Below are 22,176 nucleotides of genomic sequence, written 5' to 3'. Positions count from 1 at the left end.
CTGCAGGGAGCACTTGGGTCCGGCTGTACCAGCCAAGCAGCCTCTTTGGTGTCCCTGCCGTCCCACCTGGCTTGGTCCTTGTGGGCCTCCCAGATGCTGGTAGGCTGGCGAGCATGCAGAGCCTCGGCCTCCGGGCCAGCATCCTGTTCGCGTGGCAGCATGGGTGTGCCATTATGGGAGTGGGGAACTGACAGAGACCTAAATGCTGTTCTCAAGGGGCAGGACGTCCTGAGGCTCCCAAGGGAATGGAGTCTCTGGTGCAAGGACCCTCCCTGTGCCGCTGCCTGCGAAGCAGCAGAGAGTGAGGTGGCTGCCTCGGGTGGGATGGAGTCTATCTGTGAGAAGCATCCTAGGAGTAAACCCAGTAATTAGTGTCGTAAATAAAATCTCTCTGAGATCCTGAATTAACATCGCTCCCAAGGGAATGTGATGGTTTCCAGCATGGCTTAGACCGTTGCCCAGGGACGTTAGAAGTAGGGGGAAGAAACAGTTGATCGTCAAAAAATGCATCGAGAGAGAACTGCTTGGGACCTCTTTAAATTTAAAATGGTGTGTCTCTGGCCAGCAGAAGTTTGAACTGGGAAGTGTGTTGAACAGAAGGGTTTGGGCGCAATCTAGGCGTTCCTGGGATTTCGCCTTTGCTGTCCCAGGAGCTCATTTGGGAGCCTGTGCTGCGCTCAGATCCTTCTTCCAAGTCCCTCCTGGTCCCTGATGGCTCCTTGGTCCATCTCTGTTTCCGTGACCATCACACTTCTGAGGAGGACTGGCCGGGCGTTTTGTGGAACCCATAAGCTCCAGGTCCTGGTGATGTCCTGGTGAGGGGACTTCCGTGCCCTCAGTTTGGGTTCTTGCGTGTTTTCCGATTGGTTAGTCCAGGGTAATCATTCTTGGGAGGAAGACCCGCAGGGGAGAGGCCCTTCTCATCACAACACATCAGGGGTTGGTCTTTAAACGTTTGTTTGTATTTTTGCCTCTTTCCAGCCCTGCCTTTGTCTGTTACTGGTGAATACATCTGAAAGTAAAGGTGTAAAGTTTCTTCCCTGTCTGTCCCTGGAACCCGTAGCATTTCTCCCATATGGCGTCCAGGGATGCTGCAGGGTCCGACTTCCTCAGACGTAGATGGGCCCCCTTGGCCCAAGGGAAATAGATTTTTAAAAAGGCCTGTTTCTCCTTTGAGTTTCCTTGACTAGAGAATCTCTCCTTTTCTGCTGTCGAAGAGTAAGATCATTTTTGTTTCTTCTGCCCTGTTCCACCTGTAACTGCCAGGTCTGAAGCTGGTGCCCAGGGGCAGGAAAGCATCTCTGGACGCGCATAACCCTGAAACCTTGGTCTCAACCCCTGTGGCCTGTGGAAGAGGGGAAACTAAGCCAGAAAATAGCTTGTGCTTAGTTTAAAAAACTGACACATGTTGAAGACACAGTGTCCAGCAGATAGTGTGGATGACCACACCATTTTGGTGCACGATGCATGCCAGCCTTGAGCTGTGCGGCGAGCCCTGGGCCCTGGCGGCTCCCCTCGAGGTTGCCTGAAGGTGAGGAGGGTGGAGCTGCCCTCTTTGGATGCATGGCTGTATCCCTGGGGTCGCATTCCAGTAGTTTCTCTGCATCACTAAAGATACTGGGGCTCTGGCATCCATTCCCACTTGGGCTCCTCCAACCGCATAAGGCTCCCATGATTCATCCCCTACCCTTCAAAAGATGCCTTGACTAAATCATAAAAAAGGGAGACTTTTTAACTTTTCCGTAAGTGAGATGACAAGGCTGGGGGTGCCAGAGAGGCCTCACAAGTCCAGGAGGCCACTGTCCCGTGTCACTGTGCATCACCCTGCCTTTCCACATAGGTCTGGGGGCTCTGCACCTCTGTCTCCATGACTCTTGGGATTTCCCAGAGATGCTTCTGAGAGATCTGACTGCCAGCTTGAGACAGCAAAGGTGCCAGTCATGCCATGCCACCTGTGAGTCCCACTTTTTTTTTTTTGAGACTGAGTCTCACTTTCTCACCCAGGCTGGAGTGCAGTGGCGTGATCTCGGCTCACTGCAACCTGCGCCTCCTGGGTTCAAGCAATTCTTCTGCCTCAGCCTCCCGAGTAATTGGGACTACAGGCACATGCCACCACACCTGGCTAATTTTTTTTGTATTTTTATTACAGACCTGGTTTTACCATGTTGGCCAGGCTGGTTTTGAACTCCTGACCTCAAGTGATCCACCCGCCTCGGCGTCCCAAAGTGCTGGGATGACAGGTGTGAGCAACCGCGCCCAGCTTTGAGTCCCACTTCTGAGACTGTAGATGGAGAAATGTTGTGTGATGCTGTAAAGAACGGGAAGTGACGGGGAGATCTTGTTTCGGTGGATCTTCATCTTTTTTCTTTTTGAAAAAGCATGTGTAATTCAGGACTGAGAACAAGCTTTGAAGTACTGCTTATTGCTCATGCAGTGGAAATGGTTTATTATGAATATTTTGTAAGTGTCCATTTTAAAGCTCGCTGTCAAATCTCTTGGGAATGACTTTCAAGTCTGGTGAGAGCTGTGCCACACCCTGAAACATTTGGGGATTTCGTGGTCCCAGGTTTACGTGGGACACCTATTTCAGTGGGCATGTCTGCGTTGCGGTCACAGACTGGTTCCCCAGTCCCCCGGTCTGTTTGTAAACTCAGATGCTGCAGGGGGAGGTGGGGAGGTGCTGCCCCACAAACCCATCTCCAGGAAGAGCAAGAGCCACCCAGGGGCCTGGCATTTCTGGCGGTCGGCAGTGTGACGTGCACACCAAGCACAGGCCATGCCAGGAGCTCAGTGCATATGCATAGCAGGTGTTCCCTGGTGACGTTTTAATAGCCTGGATTGACAACCAAATGCAGATTGTTCCGCTGCTACAGTTAGGCGTCCTCCTGGTTACCTCTGCTGCCGAGTTTGTGCTGTGACTGTTGAACGCTTCTCCTGCTCCTGGCTGCCCCTCACAGATGTGGGAAGTCCTATTAGAAACCGCACTCTGTGGGATTTTGCTAGCAGCCCCACTTGGGGTGATTTAATTCATTCTGAAAATAACTACGGTAGCCCCAGAAAGTCCTTGGGCATTGTCTTAATTTTTCTTAAAGAGAAGCAGTGGCAAACAGTTCTTAAAAACATAATTCGATGAATACTAAACTTTTCATCATTTCAGAATCTGAGAGAGGCCAGTTTTAGCTGAGCGTACCAGCATCCAACTGGGAGCACTGTCTTTGCGTTTCCACATTCCCAGGAAAGCCCAGGTAGGTGCAGTTGCATCGCCTTCCTGTCAATCCGTCTGACTGCTGTTTCACAGACCTGCAGTTTTGATCAAGCTTAAAACAACAGTTTTTACTTTGTGGTGTAGGGTTACTTTTCTTGGCATAGCTAGAAAAATGTAAAATGATGGTAAATAGAATAAAACTAATTAAGCCAGAGCACATAACTGTGAAGCTGCCTCCGTGGGCTACTTCGATGAGGACATAGGGATCACAGTGTGATTGAGGGTTTTCGGCTGAAAAACAGCCAGTGTGAGCTGATCGTAGAACTTGGTGCTCCTGGGGCAGGGGTCCATTCATTTTTATGATCCGGAAAAGTATTGCTTGAGGACATTAGCTTGCATATAAGACCCACTTTCTTTTCTTGCCCAAGTTTGCACAGCTTATTAGAGTTGGGCGATGTTTTTGGGCAGACAGCTCTCTTCCCTTCTGGGAGGTGCTGGAGCAGAGCTGCCTGACGCAGTGATGGAATTGTGTGGTGCAGGCTTCATCTGCGTCCGCAGAGGGACAGGTTTCGGTTGCTACCAGGCGGGTCTTTAATGAGGTGGACCGCTCATCTCGCTGCTGAGACCTGCCCTGATGGCGATGCTCCTAAACTGAAGGGGCATTGGAGGAGTGCCTGTGTTGGACTGTAGGTCCTTTGTAGGAACAGGAAGACGTGGTGTGAACTATCTTCTGTTGTTTCTCAGTAATTGATTGGGTCATCATTGGATTAAAGTGGCAAAATGGTTTTGGGTCATCGTTTAATTAGTGAAATGGTTTTCTTGGGATTCGGACAAAGCTGTCTCTGAGTTTTGCAAATCTGGAACTGCTGGTGCAGGTCCTGCCCACTCCCCACCACGATGGGGTGGCCTGTGGCGTGGAAGTGTGTCCTGTGGGCATGGTCACCAGCACTCATCAGCGGAGGCTGGACAAACGCTTCTGTGGCAGAAACACTTTGAAAAAAAGGTAGATGCTGGAAGGAAGATACAAAATGTGATATTAATTTAAAAGGTAATTGGATGTGGGAAGGGTGGGAGCCAGGGCCCGCACGCTTGATCTCCAGGCTTGGGCAAGGTCATCTCCACAGAGTCAGAGGACGAGGGTGGAGGAGGTATCTCCCACACCCCACGCCTGCAGGGCTGGGCGCTGCACCTTTCCTGTCCAGGTGAGGCTGTCTAGGGTTTCTTGCCTGCTAGCTGGTCTGGCCCATGGTGGGCACTCGGGGGACACCTGTTGAGCATCTGATTAGACCTGGGCCCTTTACCTGTTGGTGACGAGCCTCAAGCTGGTTCCTGTGTGATCCCTGCGTGTTTCTGGTACTGCTGAACCTCGGATGGAGATCTGCAGAGGAAGGGATCTTGAATTTGCCAAGCGCCCACTGTGTGCCAGGCACCTGTTTAAGCACCTGATGTATGTTTTCTGATTTTACATTTGGGTGGCAAGATTGCAAAACGTTTGTGTCCTACAAATGAATTTCCGACAATCGCAGAAATTATAGGTGACAAATGACTCCTTCCACCCCCAAATTTCCTCTAAGGGCCACATTAAATAGGGTGATTCAGGGCTTCTCAAGTGGTGTAGACCAACAGCTGGGTCCCAGGTGTGTGGAGATGCTGGTTCCCTGGGCCATCGTGGTCGGGGAGGCAGCAGAGAGTGGGAAAGGTGGTGTGTGCTGCAGGGCTCGGAGGAAGCCAGTATGGTTTTCACAGTGCCTGTTACGGTCATGGTGACCAGTGTTCTGTTAGAGGCACCGGCCTCACCATTGAATGGTCAGTGTGCGGTGATGAGGGAGCGTCCAGGAGGAGCTTGGCTTAGGCAGATAAGTCAGCCCTGTTCAGTATGTTGTTATTCTCATTTATTTATTTACTTACTTATTGAGACGGAGTCAGGCTGTGTCCCCCGGGTTGGAGTGCAGTGGAACGGTCTTAGCTCACTGTAACCTCTGCCTCCCGGGTTCAAGTGATCGTCCTGCCTCAGCCTCCCAAGTAGCTGGGATTATAGGCATGCACCACCATGCCTGGCTAATTTTCTTTTGTAGTTTTAGTAGAGAGGAGGTTTCACTGTGTTGGCCAGGCTGGTCTCCCTGACCTCAATTGATCCACCTGCCTCGGGTTCCCAAAGTGCTGGGATTACAGGTGTGCGCCACCAAGGCGGGCAGTGTGTTGTTTAAAAAGGCCCTTCAATTACTTCTGGAAAACCAAAGGGGTAAGTAATTACCCGCCGTGAACCAACGAGGCGATCATGTGGCGTGGCTTCTCCATTTTGGGAATTTTGAGTCTTATTTTCACTCTAGCTTTTTGCAAGTGGTTTCTGTCTTGGGGTGTGCTCTGGCGTCGCTTACACAATTCCAGAACCTCTCTAGCCCTGAACAGAAGCAGAGTAGAGCTGTCTACTGGTCTTTCATGAGCAACTGGACTCGTTGAAAAAGGGAGGAAAACAGGGTCGATCAGCCCCCCTTCCCCCCAGTTTTTGTTCCTGGTCGGTGGCCGACTTGCCAGCTGCTCAGGATGGTGGCCTCCTGCTTTGTGTTGATTTGGGTTCTTAGAGGGTCATAGGTGATGGCCACTGTGGTCGCTTTTGTAGCCTCTGGCGTTACTTTGTATTTCGATTGTACCCCTTTTATTGGAAGGTCAAGGAATGTTCTGACAACTCCAGAATGCTCATTCCAGGCACCAGAGGGCGGGGGCCTGGAAGGTGGGGACGGGGAGGCAGGGAGATAGGGAATGGGCTCACAGCCTTGGCGAGGGGTGTGGCTCACAGCTTGGACCCTCAGTGTCCTCGTCCGTCTCTCGGAGACGGAGGAGGGCCCTGGACGGTGAGTGCAGGCGGCGGACGGTGAGTGCAGGCAGGCGGAGGACGGTGAGTGCAGGCAGGCGGAGGACGGTGAGTGCAGGCAGGCGGAGGACGGTGAGTGCAGGCGGGGGACGGTGAGTGCAGGCGGGGGACGGTGAGTGCAGGCGGCGGACGGTGAGTGCAGGCAGGCGGCGGACGGTGAGTGCAGGCGGAGGACGGTGAGTGCAGGCAGAGGCGCCTCCTGAGTTCTGTGCCAGGATGAGGATTTATGATTGCTCACAGCACCAGGAGTCACAGGAGTTCCGCCTGTTTCAGCCTTCGGGTGAGTGTTGCCCCTTGCTGTGTTTGGTGGGCACATTCTGACGAACGAGTCCTGGTCCAGAAATGCCGTGCGGTGTTTTCTGGGCATTCTTCCCATTTGCTAGTGGAAGCATTCCTTGGCGTATGTTGATAGTGGTTAAAAGACGGCATTCTAGCACGGTGGACGTGATTCATTATTTGGGACTGGTGAGACAGACCTGCCCGATGCCAAGGAGGCTGCCTACGTAAAGACCCCACCTGGCGTTTCTTTATCATCAGCATGTTCTTTCTTGTGCCTGCTGGATCGCCCGTTCTTAGCCTGCCTGCCACCGTCTAGCCTCATCTCCGGGGGCCTGCAGTTGGCCCTGAATCTGCCCGCGTTGTGATGGGATACCCACTGCACTGCAGGAGCAGTGCCCGGTGTGGCATGAGGCTTCCCATTCTCCCTCCTGCCCTGCCACTTCCTGAAGCCCCGCGTCAGGTCCGGGGGAGGTTGGGCCACTCTGACTCGGGCTACGGAGCTGCTGGACTTTTAAAGGCTTGGTGTTGAGAAGTGTTACTGTTGGCATCATGGCAGACAGTGCTGGAATACCTTCCAAGGGAGGCGACACGGTCCCCGATGGGGTGCACACGGCCGCCACATCCCGAAGGGCACAAATCCTGGGCCGAGCTCAGGGCCAGCTTGGCATGAGAAGCCTCCTTGGCTGGCAGTGGAGGGCTAGAGTTTTCTCCCACAACGGAGGCTAGGATGGCTGTTCTCAGAGAGCTTGGGTGCTTATGGAAGGGCGCAGTGATGTTGAGTAGATGGTGGCCATAGATCAGGGCTGTCACTGGCCCAGGATTTCCCAAGCTGGTGCTGGGTCTAGTGTGCCTCCTGCAGTGACCGTGCATGGAAGAGAAGCTGAAGCTCAGGGTAGGGATAGAGCGCCCGACACACGAGAGGGGCGGCAGGTGGGCCCAGCACCCCGTCACTGCTGCAGCGACTGGCTCTGTGCAAAGCTGGTAATCCAGGCACATAGGCGCGAGTGTTGCTGGTAGGTTGTTGGAAGTGGACATGCGTGTTTGCCTCCAGGTAGGGTATTTGAATGAGTGCTTTTGTAGGTTAAGAGATCACACACATGTGCTCGCTCTCTCTCAGACACACACACCCTCAGGCGCACCAGCACATGCTCACACATGACACAGCCTCTCTCACGTCTACCCAACTGCTTCCACACTCACCGTTATACACTCTAACCCTTACACGCAGGCATGCACACACATGACAGTGAGGCCTGGCATTGGCCGCAGCGCGTGCCCCCTCCTGTGGGTGCTGAGTGCTACTCCCGTGCCCTTGGTCCTCTCGGGGACGGGATTCCCTTCATACCTCTGTAGAAAATGCCCCCGACACATCTGTGTTGGGAGGGAGAGCGAGCCTCGTGCAGGATGCTTGCTTGGGAGAGAAGCACAAGAGTCTCTGAAAATAGGAACCTTTTAACTCCACCCCACTCATGTTTTCTTTTTCTTTTTTTTTTTTTTTTTTTGAGACGGAGTCTTGCTCTGTCGCCCAGGCTGGAGTGCAGTGGCGCAATCTCGGCTCACTGCAAGCTCCGCCTCCCGGGTTCACGCCATTCTCCTGCCTCAGCCTCCCGAGTAGCTGGGACTACAGGCGCCCGCTGCTGTGCCCGGCTAATTTTTTCTATTTTTAGTAGAGACGGGGTTTCACCATGGTCTCGATCTCCTGATCTTGTGATCCGCCCGCCTCGGCCTCCCAAAGTGCTGGGATTACAGGCGTGAGCCACCGCGCCCGGCTTCTTTTTCATAATTTTCCTCGCAAAGCACCTTTTTGTAAGGACTTGGGCCCGTCAGGAATTGGAGCTCCATGCACTGCAGGTCCGCAGTGCTGTCTGTAGGGTTTTGGAAACTGCAACTTTAAGTGAAAAACGATGTAAAATGAAACTCATGTTTCCTTTTCACATCAGCTTTAAAACAAAACGACTTTATCAAGGACTTCTGTTTGTCATTTCGCATCAAGTTGCAGTTTCCAAGAAGCTATAGATGATGTTAACTGGGGACTTACTGTGGCACTTATTAGCTAAGTAAAAGATGGCATTGAAGCGTCAGGAGAAAAATAGCCCTCTGCTTATTTAAAACTGTGGTACGCCTGATGTGCGAGGTAAACGTATCCAGCCGAGGTGGGTATCATTTCAAATAAATAGCTGCAAAGTACATTGGGCCTTGAAGGTGAGAAGAAGCTTATCTCTGCAGAAGTAAAACAGTATTTTCCATTTGTGTCCTAGTGAGCTGCCTTTCAGAGTGGCATGGAAAGGAATTTTCCTGCTGGATTCCAAGACTGGATGGACATGTTCTTATAAAGGGAACCTCCTTGGGTTTAAGCAAATGTTGATTATTTCTGGCAGCCTTCTGTTCCTGAGACCCAAGTCAGTGGTGGGAGTGGCCCCCATATCACTCCTTTTTATTTTTATTTTGAGACAGGGTGTCAGTCAGTCACCCAGGATGGAGTGCAGTGGTGTGATCATGGCTCACTGCAGCCTCGACCTCCCCAGCGGCAGAGATCTTCCCGCCTCAGCCTCTTAAGTAGCTGGGACTACAGGCATGCGCCACCACGCTCGGCTAATTTTTATTTTTTAATCTTTATATAGAGATGGGGTCTTGTTTTTTTGCCCAGGCTGGTCTTGAACTCCTGGGCTCAGGTGATCCTTACGCCTCAGCCTCCCAAAGTGCTGGCATTACAGGCCCCGCCCACCTCCCTCTTTAAAGCATGATTTTGCACTTGGTTTTTAGTTTTGGAAGATTTCTTAGCATAGTTTCCCTTAAGGGATTTAAGAACTAGTTTGAGATAACTGCCCTTCTTAAAGAAAACAAATATGGCTCTGCTTATCAGAAGTGGAGATATGTTCAGTTTAAGAAGGAGAGAAAGCTTAACATTGTTTATAAATCTTGAAGCTCCTTGAGAACTTTCCAGAAAGGAATCTTCCATGCAAGGAACATTTGTAGATCTTTTTCTTTGCCACATACGTGTGGTGTAATAAATGTATACTACACATGCTTAAAGGGGAATGTCTTTTTGTTCACTGCGTGCTGTCTTACTGGCAGGCCGCATAACCCTTCTGCGCTGTCAGCTTAATTTAGCCTGATGACAAATCTGAAGCCTGTGGTCTTCCCTTTCTGTGGCTTCCACTGTTGCAGATAAAACAGGTGGTACCTGCGCGTGATGTACCCGGCCTCACAGCACAGTAGAACAGAGGCATATTTAGTGCAGCAGAGGGATTTTGGAAAACAACAAAACTCAGAGTAAATGTAAAACAAGAAATGGAAAGCAGCATTACATGTTTGCATGAATAGCTTGGAAAAAGGATTTTAGGTGTAGAGCTGAGAAAGTATTTGGGTTTAGGATGGAGCCACAGCCCCCCATCCCCAACCCACGCGAATCAGTGAGTTTTGCCTTTTGAGTTACGTTACCCGGATAAAGATGCAGCAGCGGGGGCTCGACCTGCACCTGCATTCTGACCGTCAGGTTTGACTGTGTGGCCCAGTGAGAATGAGCACACACACATTCCCGGGAGGAAGCCTGGGCTGTGGATGGCAGGCTGAAGTTACGAAGCACGTTGAGGGCATCCTGATGCTCTGGACTTGGGTGGATTCCTCCTTAGCTTGAAGCTGTGGGTCCCAGAAGGCTGGCCGGGATAGACTAATCCCTGAGCCGACTTTAACACACTGGTTTATGTGACTTAACACCAGCTAAGTGGATGACAGTCTCCTTCTTAGTTATTGATGGATAAATGGAAGCAAGAGTTTGGGGCCTTTATTTGAGCAAGGTCTCCAGCGTGCTTACCTCTTTGCCTCCAATTCTTAGTCATCCAGATTTTGTTTTGCAGCAAGGTCCCTGAATAGGCGCCACCGCTCATCACCCCAGGGTTAGCCAGGCAGAAAAAGGTTCTGCTTGAGCAGTTTAAGCTGCCAAAGAAATCAGGCCAGGAGCGTGAGCTAAAGTGAGCATCTATTGTTTCACGTTCGCCGGGGCTCCTGAGAAGAGGGCGAGCAGCGATGCTGTCTTTATCTGGAGTGACAAAGGAGTGAGTGAGTTTGGTGGCATCTCATTATTGATGGGACCTGCCATCCTCCTTGAGTTACAGACGACACCTGACTGTATGAGGACGCCGAGCTCAGTCTCGGGGAGGGGAACAGGGAGGTAACAATGGTCTCTCTGGTTGTCAATTGTGTTTATTGAAGAATCATGGAATAGCAGCTCACGTAGATAATCGAGGTGGAAGCACGCTTTGGAGTCATTTTATTTGTCGGTACCTTGTTGGTTCAGTGGGCAAGCCACACACCCGCACTCATTTTCTTTCTCTCCCACAGAGGCTTGTGCATGGAGAGCTCCGTGTAGCACGTCACGTGTGTAAGTGCAGAGTCTTTGTGAGACAGACTTGCATTGGCGCATCTCACGTGCCTGTTGAGAGTAAGTTTATAAGTAGCCTCCTCTTTCACTAGGTACTTGTTTCTGTGGTTTGTTTTCATAAAGGCGAATGTAATTTTCTTGAACCAGACGTGATAGTATCTGGAAACACAAGCATGGGCTGCCAGGGGCTTCTCCTCGCTCTCCTGTCTGCCCTTGGCTGTGCTTCCACCCTGCTGAATGGGAGCAGAGAGGCCTGGGTGGGCCTGAGTCCTTGAAGTCCCCCACCTGTGCCGGCAGTGATCCTTTCCAGTCTCCATCTGTCCCCGAGCAATGCCTTGCACATCTGTTCACAACATTTGCATTGGACAAATCAGAGAAAAGGAGTGGAGGGTTGTGTGTGTTGCTGTGTGCCTCCAGGTTGGGGTGGGAGGAAAAGAGAGAGAGGAAAATGACCGTGGTCGTGGAGTGAAAGCTTTCTTCCACTGCATAGACCCATGACTGTTCTGACCTTAATTTCAAAGATGGACCTTCTCTGACCAAACAGACTATCCAGCTGTAGTCACTGAATTAGTGCCATGGTCTTCGAGTTCTTGGAAAATGTTTGCAAAGCAACCGTGTGACTGCTGTGTGTCTTTCTGTTTGACTTAGGACCGCTTTCCCCCATTAACATGTAACACTTTATTCCCATATAACCCGGGCTGGGATAAAGAGTAGATAGCTCTCCTGTTTGGGGACCAAGGGGATGGGGGCGGGGGTTGGCAATTTTGAAGGTAAACATTAGCCTTGTTACGTTTTATATTTATTTTTACCAGAAGCTGTTGCTGGGCAAGATGTTTTGGCTTAGAAAAAGGTGCCCACCCTCATTTCTGCAAGGTTGTTTATGATCACTTCAGGTGTAAAGTTTGCTTAACTTTTGTAGCTGAATAATGTAACAACATTGTTACAGGGAGTTGCAGTGGAATTTTGCTTGTTTATCCTTTTTTGTTCCCTGCAAGGAAAGAATAGATCTTCTTTTATCTTCAGAACCTGGAACTTGCAGCAATGTGTCATTAAGTGTGTTTGAAAAAATATTTTTAGACAGGCAGTGCAGGGTAGATCCTATGGAGATGTGACTTCATGTTTTTGTCAGGAATTGCTCTTTGTAAACATTCTCTGATAGATCACTCTCCTTAAGCGGCTGAAATAGCCGACTGCTTTCAGAGGTGCTGTGTATGTTAGTGATAAACTAGGTCATGTTACAGTCATTATTGGCAGTAATGGAGCTGGAAAATTTAAACTGGTTACAGTACATGTGCTATATAAAGTAAAGCATTTGGGGAAGATTTGTCCTTTAGTAATTTTGACTGTCTTATAGTATTGATTGGTGTTTGTACAGTGATAAACAAAATCTTAAGTAATGCCTTGTACGATATGCCTTTCAGTTATATCCTATCAAAATCTTTTCAGTTTCAGGGTATCTGTTTTTTTCTTTTAACACAAAATGTGTAAGCAATTGCTTAGAATTCAGTGAAATTGATTATTGATGTGTTATTTTTTCTCTATGAGCTCTTAATGAAGGGATTTTTTTGGACGCTGACTTCTGTGCTAAACAGCACTACCTCGGAAGGTAATGTTTAACAGAATGCTTTATGGCTTACTGCATATAATTATCTCTCTTTGTATTCTTGGGCACAGTTCTTTCTTTCATTTGATGGTGGGGACTTCTAGGGTCTTTCACAAAAAGCACAGAGGGATGAGAAAATGTCAGATAGGCATTAATTGCAATCTGTATTCTTATACTGGGAGAGAAATGTTGGTTTTAATCAAGTGGTTGGAAAACAGGACTGTGTGTTTGGGAGGCAAACATTGTTCTTTGCTACTGGTTTACATGGCACAGTATATACACAGCTTATTCGTAGAAACAAATTTCAGATAAAATATATTTTATGGTAACTAATGGAAATTTCAAAAAAGCGTGTTGAGTAACGATAGGAATGTCACCCAGTAAAAAACTACAAGTTTCTGCACGATTGTTTTGTTTTCACTGCTGATCATTTCTAAGAAAAATTTTAAGAGATTTTATATTAAGATACACTGAATTAGTTAACAGTTTCCACAGTTTTGAGTTTAGGCTCCGCAAAATCTTTAAGCCACTTTTCAATTGGGTTCTCGCTGCAGTTCATCGAAGGTCTTCTGATTTTCCATATTTGCTTTAAAAATAGAAATTGATGAGTTTTCATTTTCTCTGGTGTTCCCAGGTTTTCAGTGTCCCTGAGTTATGCGCAACTTCAGCTTTAACTATCGTGGTGTAGGATGTAGACAGAGTCAAAGTGAAAATCCGGTGCTTCCACGGCTCTTGTAATGAGGAGCGAGTGATTTGTTCTGTTTTTGTGGGAAGCAGAGCGGCCCCTCAGTGACCACAGGACTTCATCTGAGCCGTGGGTTTGGGGGAGACGCAATTCTGAGCTTCTGGAAATGGGGCTCTTAATGGAAATGTTGACAAGATCATTAACTATACTAGCAACGCCGGCTGCTCCAGAAGCCTGGATTTACCTCCAAATCCCTAACGCCAGCTCTTTGTGGCAGACGAGGGGGCTCTAAACAGCACATTTATCTGCAGAAAATTATGGGGCAGGCTCTGGATCCTGTTATTTTTTAGTTTTGTGAAGTTTACTGTTTTAGTGATTAGCAAAGCAACTACTTAATATTAAGAATTGGGAAATAGTAAATAGTAAATGACAAGTAACAATAATGCATTAATTTTGGAGGCTTCTTCTCTTCTGATATAAAAATAGCCACCCCCTTTTCTTCATTTTCACACGGACACTCCTTTATTAACGTCTCTAGAACTACTTTGAATTTCCCAGGACATGCTAATGACTGTGGAAAGAAAATTTCCATATCCTTCCTCATTTTTTTCTTGGACTTTTCTGAATGTAATCCATAATTAGATTATGTATTCAGCTGCCCTCCTCCCCCAGGTCATATTTCAGTAAAAGGACACACGGGCAGCTTCATACTAGTGATGTTCAAGGGACTTCGAGAATATATTGTGATACTGTCTTTATTCTTAGCAAATGTTCTTCTATTTGAACTTACGTGGAAGATGGAGTTCTCTCTTTTCTCTTGGACCAGGAATTAATTTGTTTTTTTTGACAGTTTGTGGTAAACAACTTCATAAAAGGTAACCTACTTGCGGAAGAATAACATTTAGGTCATATATGCATTTTGGCTATAAATAGCGTGATGACTCCAGCCCGTGGTCTGAGGTGCAGAGCCGGAGCAGGCTGTGCTTAAAGGATCAGAGTTCGCATACTAAAGCCTTATTACAGACAGTTCCTTACATTGGGGGACTAGCATGTTGGCACTTGCTTTGATTTATTTGGGGGGTGCTAAATAATTTAAAGACAACCTTTGTTTTAGAAAATGGAGTTTTTCATTCTCCTTCACTCTACCTTGTTTTCTGAACAAAGCCAGCTGGAGACTTACCTCTAAAATGAATGTTTTGAGCAGAAAGACCTAAGCACATTGTTCTCTGGCTGCCCCCACATCAGGTCTGTTGTGGTCAGGGGGCCGCGTTTCTGCTCGCGGCTGCTGCCTGGGATAGTGGTGTTTTGTGTCCTCTTTCCCCTCGTGGGGGAGGTGGGTGGAGTTTCTTGTGAATGCTGCCGATTCTGGTCGCCTTTTATTCATTTCTTCTTCTTAGAGTGGAAATGTAGCTGGTTCATAATGGATTATTGATTGGTCTGAGAACAGCAGCCGCCTCCAGGCCTGTCATCGGCCGTACTTACTCTCCCAATAGTGAATGCATCACTTTATGGGGCTCTTCGGGACCCCAGTCTGGGGACTATAAGCCTGTAATTGTTACTGGTGTACAGAATGGTTTGTAGGGAGAGGAACTCTTCATTGTTGTGATGGAATTTTCCCCCATTTGTTGAGAGAATAGGCTTTTTGTCTCAGTAGTAAGATAAGCTTGTCCAGGATGTTAATGATGTATTTTAATTCATGGTTCATAATACTACAGTGTAACTAGTGAAGCCCGTCTCATTGTTTCCCAGAGAACAAACACACACAGTATACTCAAACACCAACTGGGCCTTGCACCCACTCAGCACACGCACGGGCTTCTGCGCAGACCCCGTGGTAGCTGTGGCCGGGACAAACTGCGTCTGAGAATCGCCCTTCAGAAACGCACCAGCGGTAGTTGCTCTTTTAGATTTGATGGTTTGCCTTTTGGAGCCATGATATGCCTTTGCAGACAGCCCTGTGCATATCTGAAGCATTCTGTCTGCTTTGAGCTTTTTGGCGTTTTCCCCTCCCTCCCCGATTCGTCCCGATCACTCCAACCCCTCCTGAGGAATGCCCTGTCAGCAGAGGTGTGCGCAGGACCGGGCCGTCGCCTCCCCTGCACCCGCGGACATCCATCCCGGGCTGACATCGATACCCCCCCGGAAGGTGGTCAGAGAGGACGCAGACGGGGATAAGTAAAGCCACATGGCGTCGAGGGAGCCAGGGCTGTTTCAGGACGGCGATAAGGTTAATTCATGAACCAGAACTGAAAAAAAGGGCAAGCTAGATAGGCATTTGGAAAGCAGCACCCACTTCAGCGTTGCTTCCCTCCCCTGACACATGCTGGTTGCTGGGACTTTGTGCAGGAAATGGGACTTTCAGTTTTCCTCTTGCTCCTTTGTTCCTCCCTGGTGTCTCCCAGTCAGCTTTGCTTGGTTTCCGCAAACTTTAAGAGTTAGGTTGTTTCGGAAATGACTCTGGAATATGAGAGCATATTTGGGTAGCCTTCTGGTGCCTTTTTCGGGGTAAGATGTTGATAAAGTCAACTTTGATAGTTGTGGGGAAATCAGTACAAAACCATTCAGCTTTTGTTTCCTACTGGTTTAATTCACAGAGCAGAAAATGGCAAAATTTCCTGTTGATTTCAGAGACATAGTTACTATTTTAAAATATAAGATGTTTTACAGTTTTTCCCTGGTAACGCCATATTTAACTGGTCAGAACGTTATTGTTGAAAATAAGGAAGAGGAAACCTCCACCGTGTTACTGATTTTTTACCTCGTGAAGTGCTGGAAGGGATAGTTAGGAATGCCAGAATACACTCAGAACGCCAGAATACACTGAATTTTGGCAGATGTTTGTGAGAGTTCGTGTTGTCCACAGAAGGCTTTGCAACTGGAGCCTGTGGGTGGGTTTCTTTAATGGCTCTGGGCAAGCCTTTAAAACATCAGAAAGCAATCTTAAAATAAAACACTGCTTTCCATTCGAACAGGTTCCTATTATTCAGATGATTTTTCTTTGAGTTTCTTTCGAAAACTTGAGTTAACTAAAGGTAGTTTTCCAACGTGCGTTTATTACAGCCCTGGAGCTTCCCTGGGTCCTGGGGAGGGTGGGGAGTAGGGGAGGGGGAGGATCAGATAGGGGAAGAGGCCCACCGGGTCCCCCAGAGCTGCTTTGCTTTCAATTGTGTTACGGGAGTGGCAAGTAGGATTTATTTTTTTAACTTTTAGGAAAGATTTGCCAAATTCGGAAAAATGGAAAGAGTTACAAATAAACATCCCAGCAGTTGTTAACATTTTGGTGCATTTGCCTTCTCGCCATCTCTCTCTTTCTCTTTTGTAAACCAACTCTGAATATTTCATTACACATCTCCAAAGAATAAGACCATTCCCCTATATTACCAGCTTAACACAAGTAACAGTAGTTCTCAAATATTCTCTAATACCCAGTCCATATTGAGGTTTAATTTCTACAAAGAGTTCTGGAGCTGCAGTGTGTTTGAATGTGCTTGTTGTAGATGATTATAGCTGTTGGTCAGAGTTTTTAATTGTGTTAAATAACCTGTTATAGTATGAACTGTAAGAGCCCAGTGAATAAGAGGTGTTCCTATTTAGCTATTTGGAATCCAGCTTTCTAGCTGCTATTTTGTCCTTTTGCATTTATTAAACCATGTATTGTCATTGCCAGTGACCAGGTACCTTTGCACTGATATTTCATTCACTTACTGAACAATTACTAATGCTGTCTAAGATGTATTGAAGATTTATAGTGTAGTAAACATTGTGGCTTGCTTGCATTTAAATTGTACTGGAGTATGATAAAATAGATATTGCTATCATTTACATTTTAAAGATGAAGAAGTGGACTGAGGAACAGAGAGGCTGAGACACTTGCTCAGGGTCACACAGCTGACCTCAGGTAGTGGCAGAACTGGGTTTTAATCCCAGGTAGTCTGGCTGCCCCTCACGACTTGTTGGGTCACCAGACTCTTATCATTGGCTGAAGGAGATCAGGAAGGCTGTACTGTACCTGGGTGATGGTTGGTCAGCCTCATCACAGGTGGGGCAGGGACGCAGGCATGAGGACCAGAGGGGAGCATCATGAGCATGGTTACTGGGAGGCTGCTGGGCCGGAGTAGGGCTCAGGGCTCTAGACGTGGGGGTCCAGGGCAGCTGTGGGGTTCAGACCTTGGGAAGCCAAGGTGAGGAGTTTGGCTTCATCTTGCAGACTTAGGGGGCCTCCGAAGGGCTGAGAGTCTCCTGGAGACAGGCCCTGTCTGCGCTCTGGAATGATGGCTTTGGCTTGAGTTGGGCACATGGATTCAAGAGTGAGTTGGGAGGTGCATCCAACAGGATGCGGGGTTATTACTGGGCACTGCTGAGCTGGGGAGGGAGGAGCCAGGGAGGACCTGGTGTTTTGTGCTTGGGTCATGAAAAGTACTTAGAATTCAAGCCACACCAGTGTGGTTCCCAGGTGAGCCTCAGGCTCCCTGGGGAAGACCTGGCCAGTCCTTGCAAATATAGTGAATTGCTTCCCTCCTGGCCTTCTGGAAACTTCTCCTTGTCTTACTGGTGTGCTGCCAGCATGCTTTGATAATGGTATGCTTCCCTGTCTGACTTTGAGTTCCTCGAAGCCGGGTGCTTTTTCTGAGTCATCTTAGATCTCTGGCTCTTGATACGAGACCTAGCACTTGCTAGGTGCTCAGAAGTGCTTGTGCGGAGATCCCCTCGTTAGCGCCTGACCGCACCGCCCTAGGACTGGAACACCTCTAAGGAACCTGCCGTCACCTGAAGTTGCTCGGGGATGTGGACAGAGTTCTTCTGCTACGTTTGTGCTGTACATACCCCTGGCTTTGTGAACATGGCTTTCCTTCTGGCTGAGTGTGTTGGACCAAGGCTTTGCAGTGCTTGTTTCTAAAGAAGTTTCTGTAGCATCAGTGGGGTTAACCCTGGGTACACATTTCTTCACACTGGGAAGTGTTTCAGCAGCTTACCGGGGTTTGTATCAGGAAGTGACTTTTCTGCTCTGTATTAGGTCAAAAAGGCAGTTCTTCCTCACTTACAGAAGGGATTGATTAGTTGAAATATTGGCCCACAGAGTAAATTTATCCCAAATTTAGCAAATATAAGTAATCTGGAGAAAGTCACTTAATTTCAATTGTATGATATAGGCAAAAAAAGAAAGACAACGAAAAGAAAAAAAAAAAAAATCCAGCGGTACGGCAGCAGCCTTAAGATATATGTCTTTAGATGTTTTTAGATGTTTACATGGTTAGTTTTAAAGTGTAGCTACGTATTTTATTTTCTACTTTTATATTTTGTCCTTTCTTTAGCCTCTCCCTTTCTCCGTTACAATGTATTTTTATGTTATGAGTAAACAGTTCTTTCAAACATTTTACTTCTTCCTATTTTTTAATAAATGTGATTGTTACCTAAGTTTTTCAAAATGAAATAAATTTTTTATTTCAAAAATTGTATAAGGCATTTAAAAAAGCTTCAAACTGTTCATTACATCTCTGGGTAAATAAATACACCCCCCCCCACACACACACACAGAGCAAGAGATCCATTGGAAGTCTGCTTTAAAACCCTGATCAGCAAATCATATTTATGCCTAAACAATTAAATTACAGTTTTGTCTGGCAAGTTCCCAATTCCAACCTTGGAAAAAGTTTGTAATACATCTTACCCTAACAACAAAACTGTGATTCGACACACAGGCACACCGTGTGTTCAGATGGGTCCCTGCTGTCCGGTGTGCGTGGGTGCCATATTGCACGTCAGCTGGACACATGCTGTACCCTCCAGCTTGGCTCCGAACATCTGTGCTGTTGCAGAACTTTTCCGTATTCACTGTAGTTTGGGTGGCAGGTTTGCATGCACAAGTTTTATAAGGCTGGTGATCTCCAGGCCCATGTGTTACAGGGACAGTTGGAACAACAACTTGGATTTGGCGTGCGTTTGAGAAAGTGGAATAGGGCAGCCCAGGACGGAAATGTCTGTGGCTGGAACTGAGGTGGGTAACAGTTTATCACACGGCGCTGCTCCTATGTGAGGCACGCCCCACTAGGGACCAGGATAAAGGTGGAGAAGGCATCCGGTCGAAGCCCTCCTGGCTTACAGGGGTTGGCGGGATTTAAAGCACATCCCATCGTGCCAGCAGGGCGGCTGACGTCCTGATAATCCTCCTAATTGGGGCGGCCGCCCATGGTGTGTTTTGAAGTTGGAAGCTCTGAGGACAGCATTCTTGTTCTTTTTTTGGAAGGGATGCCCTTGTCTTAAATAGCAATTTTTGCCTGCAGCTAAAAAGAATGATTACAAAGATCTTTCGATTTGGCCACTGAGTAACCCCTTAGGAGAGTTAGTTGCAGGGAATTAATTTTTGACTGTTTCTTTAAAGTTTGAGAAACTCTGCTAGTCAACCATGGACATCAGGAGGGGATCACTTAATGGACCCCTGGGCAGAGGCAGCTTTGCTCATGTTTCCTTAAGATAATGGCGGTTTGGGATTAACTTGGTTACTTTTTCAGCACTTTTTCCATTTCTACATTTATGTATCTTTCCCTTCAAAATGTTCTTAAGTCCTCTAAAAACACATCCTGTGCAGTTCTCCCAGGGATTTATAGCAGGGCTTATTTTTGAAAGATGGGACAGGCGGAGAAGTAGTGAGCAGGAGATCGGAGAGAAAGAAGAGCTTGCTTTGTTGATCACAGGGCATCGTTGTTGATGCTCCTCCTTGAACGTCTGCCTGTAAATTGCAGGGCTCTGCAAGTTTTGGGGAAAGCGTTTAAGTGATTTGAAGGAAATGGAGACTGCATTCTCTACTCGCCGGGTGCCTGAGGGCCGGGGTTCAGGCTCTAGCTAGGGTTGGGGTACTGGGGACTCAGGGCTGTGCAAGGATGGGATGGGTCCGATGCTGGCACAAGGCCCTTTCAGATGTGCAAGGGCCACGCTGCTTGATACTGTGCCATCTTCTGCTCAGCCGTGGTCATGGTCCAGGATGCTGGGGTGCTGCTGCTGAGCTGGGCTAGAGGGGGCTGTGTTTGGGGGCTCTGGTGATCCACGAGCGAGAGGGTCTGTGTTTCCCCAGCACTCCTGGAAGGCCCCAGCAGGGCAAGCTGCTGCCTAGGATGAGAAGAGGAGCCTAAGTGCCAGGTGTGTGTTTGCCTGGATGTCCCTGTGGTCTGGATGTTGTGGGCTCTGAGGTGGTCACTGGATTTTATAGAAGGAGGCATTTGCAAGGGACTTCAGTGACACATGGCTGTTGCTTCTTGTTTCTCTGTGCCTGACATAGGAGGGGACGGGTTGAGGGTGTGAAGGACATGCCTAGAAAGGCATGTGGCTGGTGACTGGGAGCATGAGGGCTGGGACCAGGGTTCCCAACTGCACGTGTGCACTTTGTACTGAATACCCTGTGTTGGCCGTGACCCTGTGACCTGCACACTGACGGGTGCACAGCTGCTGGCACACAGCTGTCTGGCACGGAGGCTGCTTCTCTGGGCGCAGACCCCACAGGAGCTGATAGCCATAGAGCGCAGAGTTTTGGTGATTGGTGTGAGTCTTTGCACCGAACAAATCTCATTTTGCTTCATGCTGCACTTGAGGCCTCCTTCTTACGGCCCTGACCAGGCCTGGGCTCCTCCTCGGCGAATCCTGTCTTCGTAGCTGGCTTCTGGCAGTTTAATTCTCTTGAACTAGAGAACTGTCTTGACATTTAACGTCCTTTATAGATAAACGTTGGAGGTCTAGGGGATTCTGTAAAATTATTTCAGAGCCACCAATTTCCAGGATTTTAGTTGTTTTTTTTTTTCCTCCCTGTAAACGTATTTTCTATGATTGTTCACACTGTAAGGTTTTTATACCACATCCAGTCACTAAGTTAGATATAAACAGTGTGCTTCATTCATACTTTGAATATCAGATTCAGCATTTTTGTGGGGGAGTGAACTGGGGCCTGGGGAAAGATAAGGCTTCCTGTGGATCACTTGCCTTGTAAAATCATCATAAATCATTACACAGCCATCCACAATGTGTGCCAAGACCAAAATCATTTAAATTAGCTTGGAGTGAAAGGTCATTTAAGAAATCTTCTTGGTAAGCTTATTTATTTCTCCAGTTTTGGGGGAAATTTTAATTTTTTTTTGTTTGTTTGTTTTTGAGATGGAGTCTTGCTCTGTCACCCAGGCTGGAGTACAGTGGCGTGATCTCAGCTCACTGCAACCTCCGCTTCCCGGGTTGAAGTGACCCTCCTGCCTCAGCCTCACGAGTAGGTGGGACTACAGGTGTGCACCACCACGCCTGGCTAAGTTTTGTTTTTTGTTGGAGCAAGTGGGTTTTGGCTCCTCTGGACGGGCATCTCTCTCGTGCCCGCTCTGTTGCTTGGCTGTGCTGGGTGCGTCCCTGGAGGAAGGAGCAGAACCTCTGTGTTGCTGCTTTTCATTTGCTGCTGAGGCTGCGCCTGTTTCCTTAGGTGCCTTCAAAGCTTGTCAGCAGGGGGCTTTCTAGAAAGACGTTGTGAAGCCTGTAATTCTTGGTAAGGTTTCTACCTGGCGCTGTATCTGCCTGCGAGAGGGTACAGCATGGGGTCTTTTCAGGAGGCTGCTGTCTTGCTGTTGTCTGGCCCTCGGGAGTTGAAGTATTAATACAAAATGCTCCGAATCCCAGACCCCCGTGGGGGAGGTTTGGGGACACGGGACACGCTTGACACCCGACACTTGATTTTTTAGCTCACGCCCCTTCACCCCCTCAGGTCTATTATCAGTGTGCTTTTCTGCGTCCCATCTGCTTCTGTGAAAACCTTCCAGGCTGCAAAACTCAGAGCAAACGGGGACCTGCCACCCCAGGTCTCTTCTAGGGAGACCCTGTCATCTTTGCACGGAAGCTGTGTGTGGATGTGTTGTGTGTTTCTCAGCCAGAAATTCGGAGCTGCTTTGGGTTTTATAGATGTTTAAGTCGGAGTTCTTTGTGTGAGATTGTAGGTTTATAAAAACACGCTTCCTTTCTGTGTGAAATCACTTGGGTTTTCAGAACATCGCCCGTCTGGGTGCCTCACTGTGCAGGTCTGGAGCCGGCCCCGGAAGGGAGACCCTCTCTGGGCCCTTGGAAGCAGGAAATGGATTTGTTCTGTACAGAGATGAGCGGATGAGCAGAGCCTGTCCCTGGGGAGCTGTCT

General features: G+C 48.2%; 1 protein-coding gene across 9 annotated transcripts in view; it reads left to right on the top strand.

Moving 5' to 3' along the window:
- The window catches only part of ZNF516 (zinc finger protein 516), a 137,686-nt gene that overhangs the window by 28,127 nt on the left and 87,383 nt on the right, over positions 1-22,176 (top strand). Inside the window, exon 1 of one of the 9 annotated variants that reach the window (XM_009192927.4) lies at positions 2,167-3,245. The exons of 7 other annotated variants lie outside the window; for them this stretch is intronic. The gene's annotated coding sequence lies outside the window, so the exon portion shown is untranslated. Of the gene's footprint in view, positions 1-2,166; positions 3,246-8,987; positions 10,798-22,176 lie in introns of those variants that run through there. One more of the 9 variants, XM_009192926.4, reaches the window with a different exon arrangement.

The sequence above is a fragment of the Papio anubis genome, chromosome 19 (assembly GCF_008728515.1).
Source record: "Papio anubis isolate 15944 chromosome 19, Panubis1.0, whole genome shotgun sequence".
Taxonomy (NCBI): Eukaryota; Metazoa; Chordata; class Mammalia; order Primates; family Cercopithecidae; genus Papio; species Papio anubis.
The sequence above is the reverse complement of the archived record's forward strand: the minus strand, read 5'-3'. Positions and strand labels throughout refer to the sequence as shown.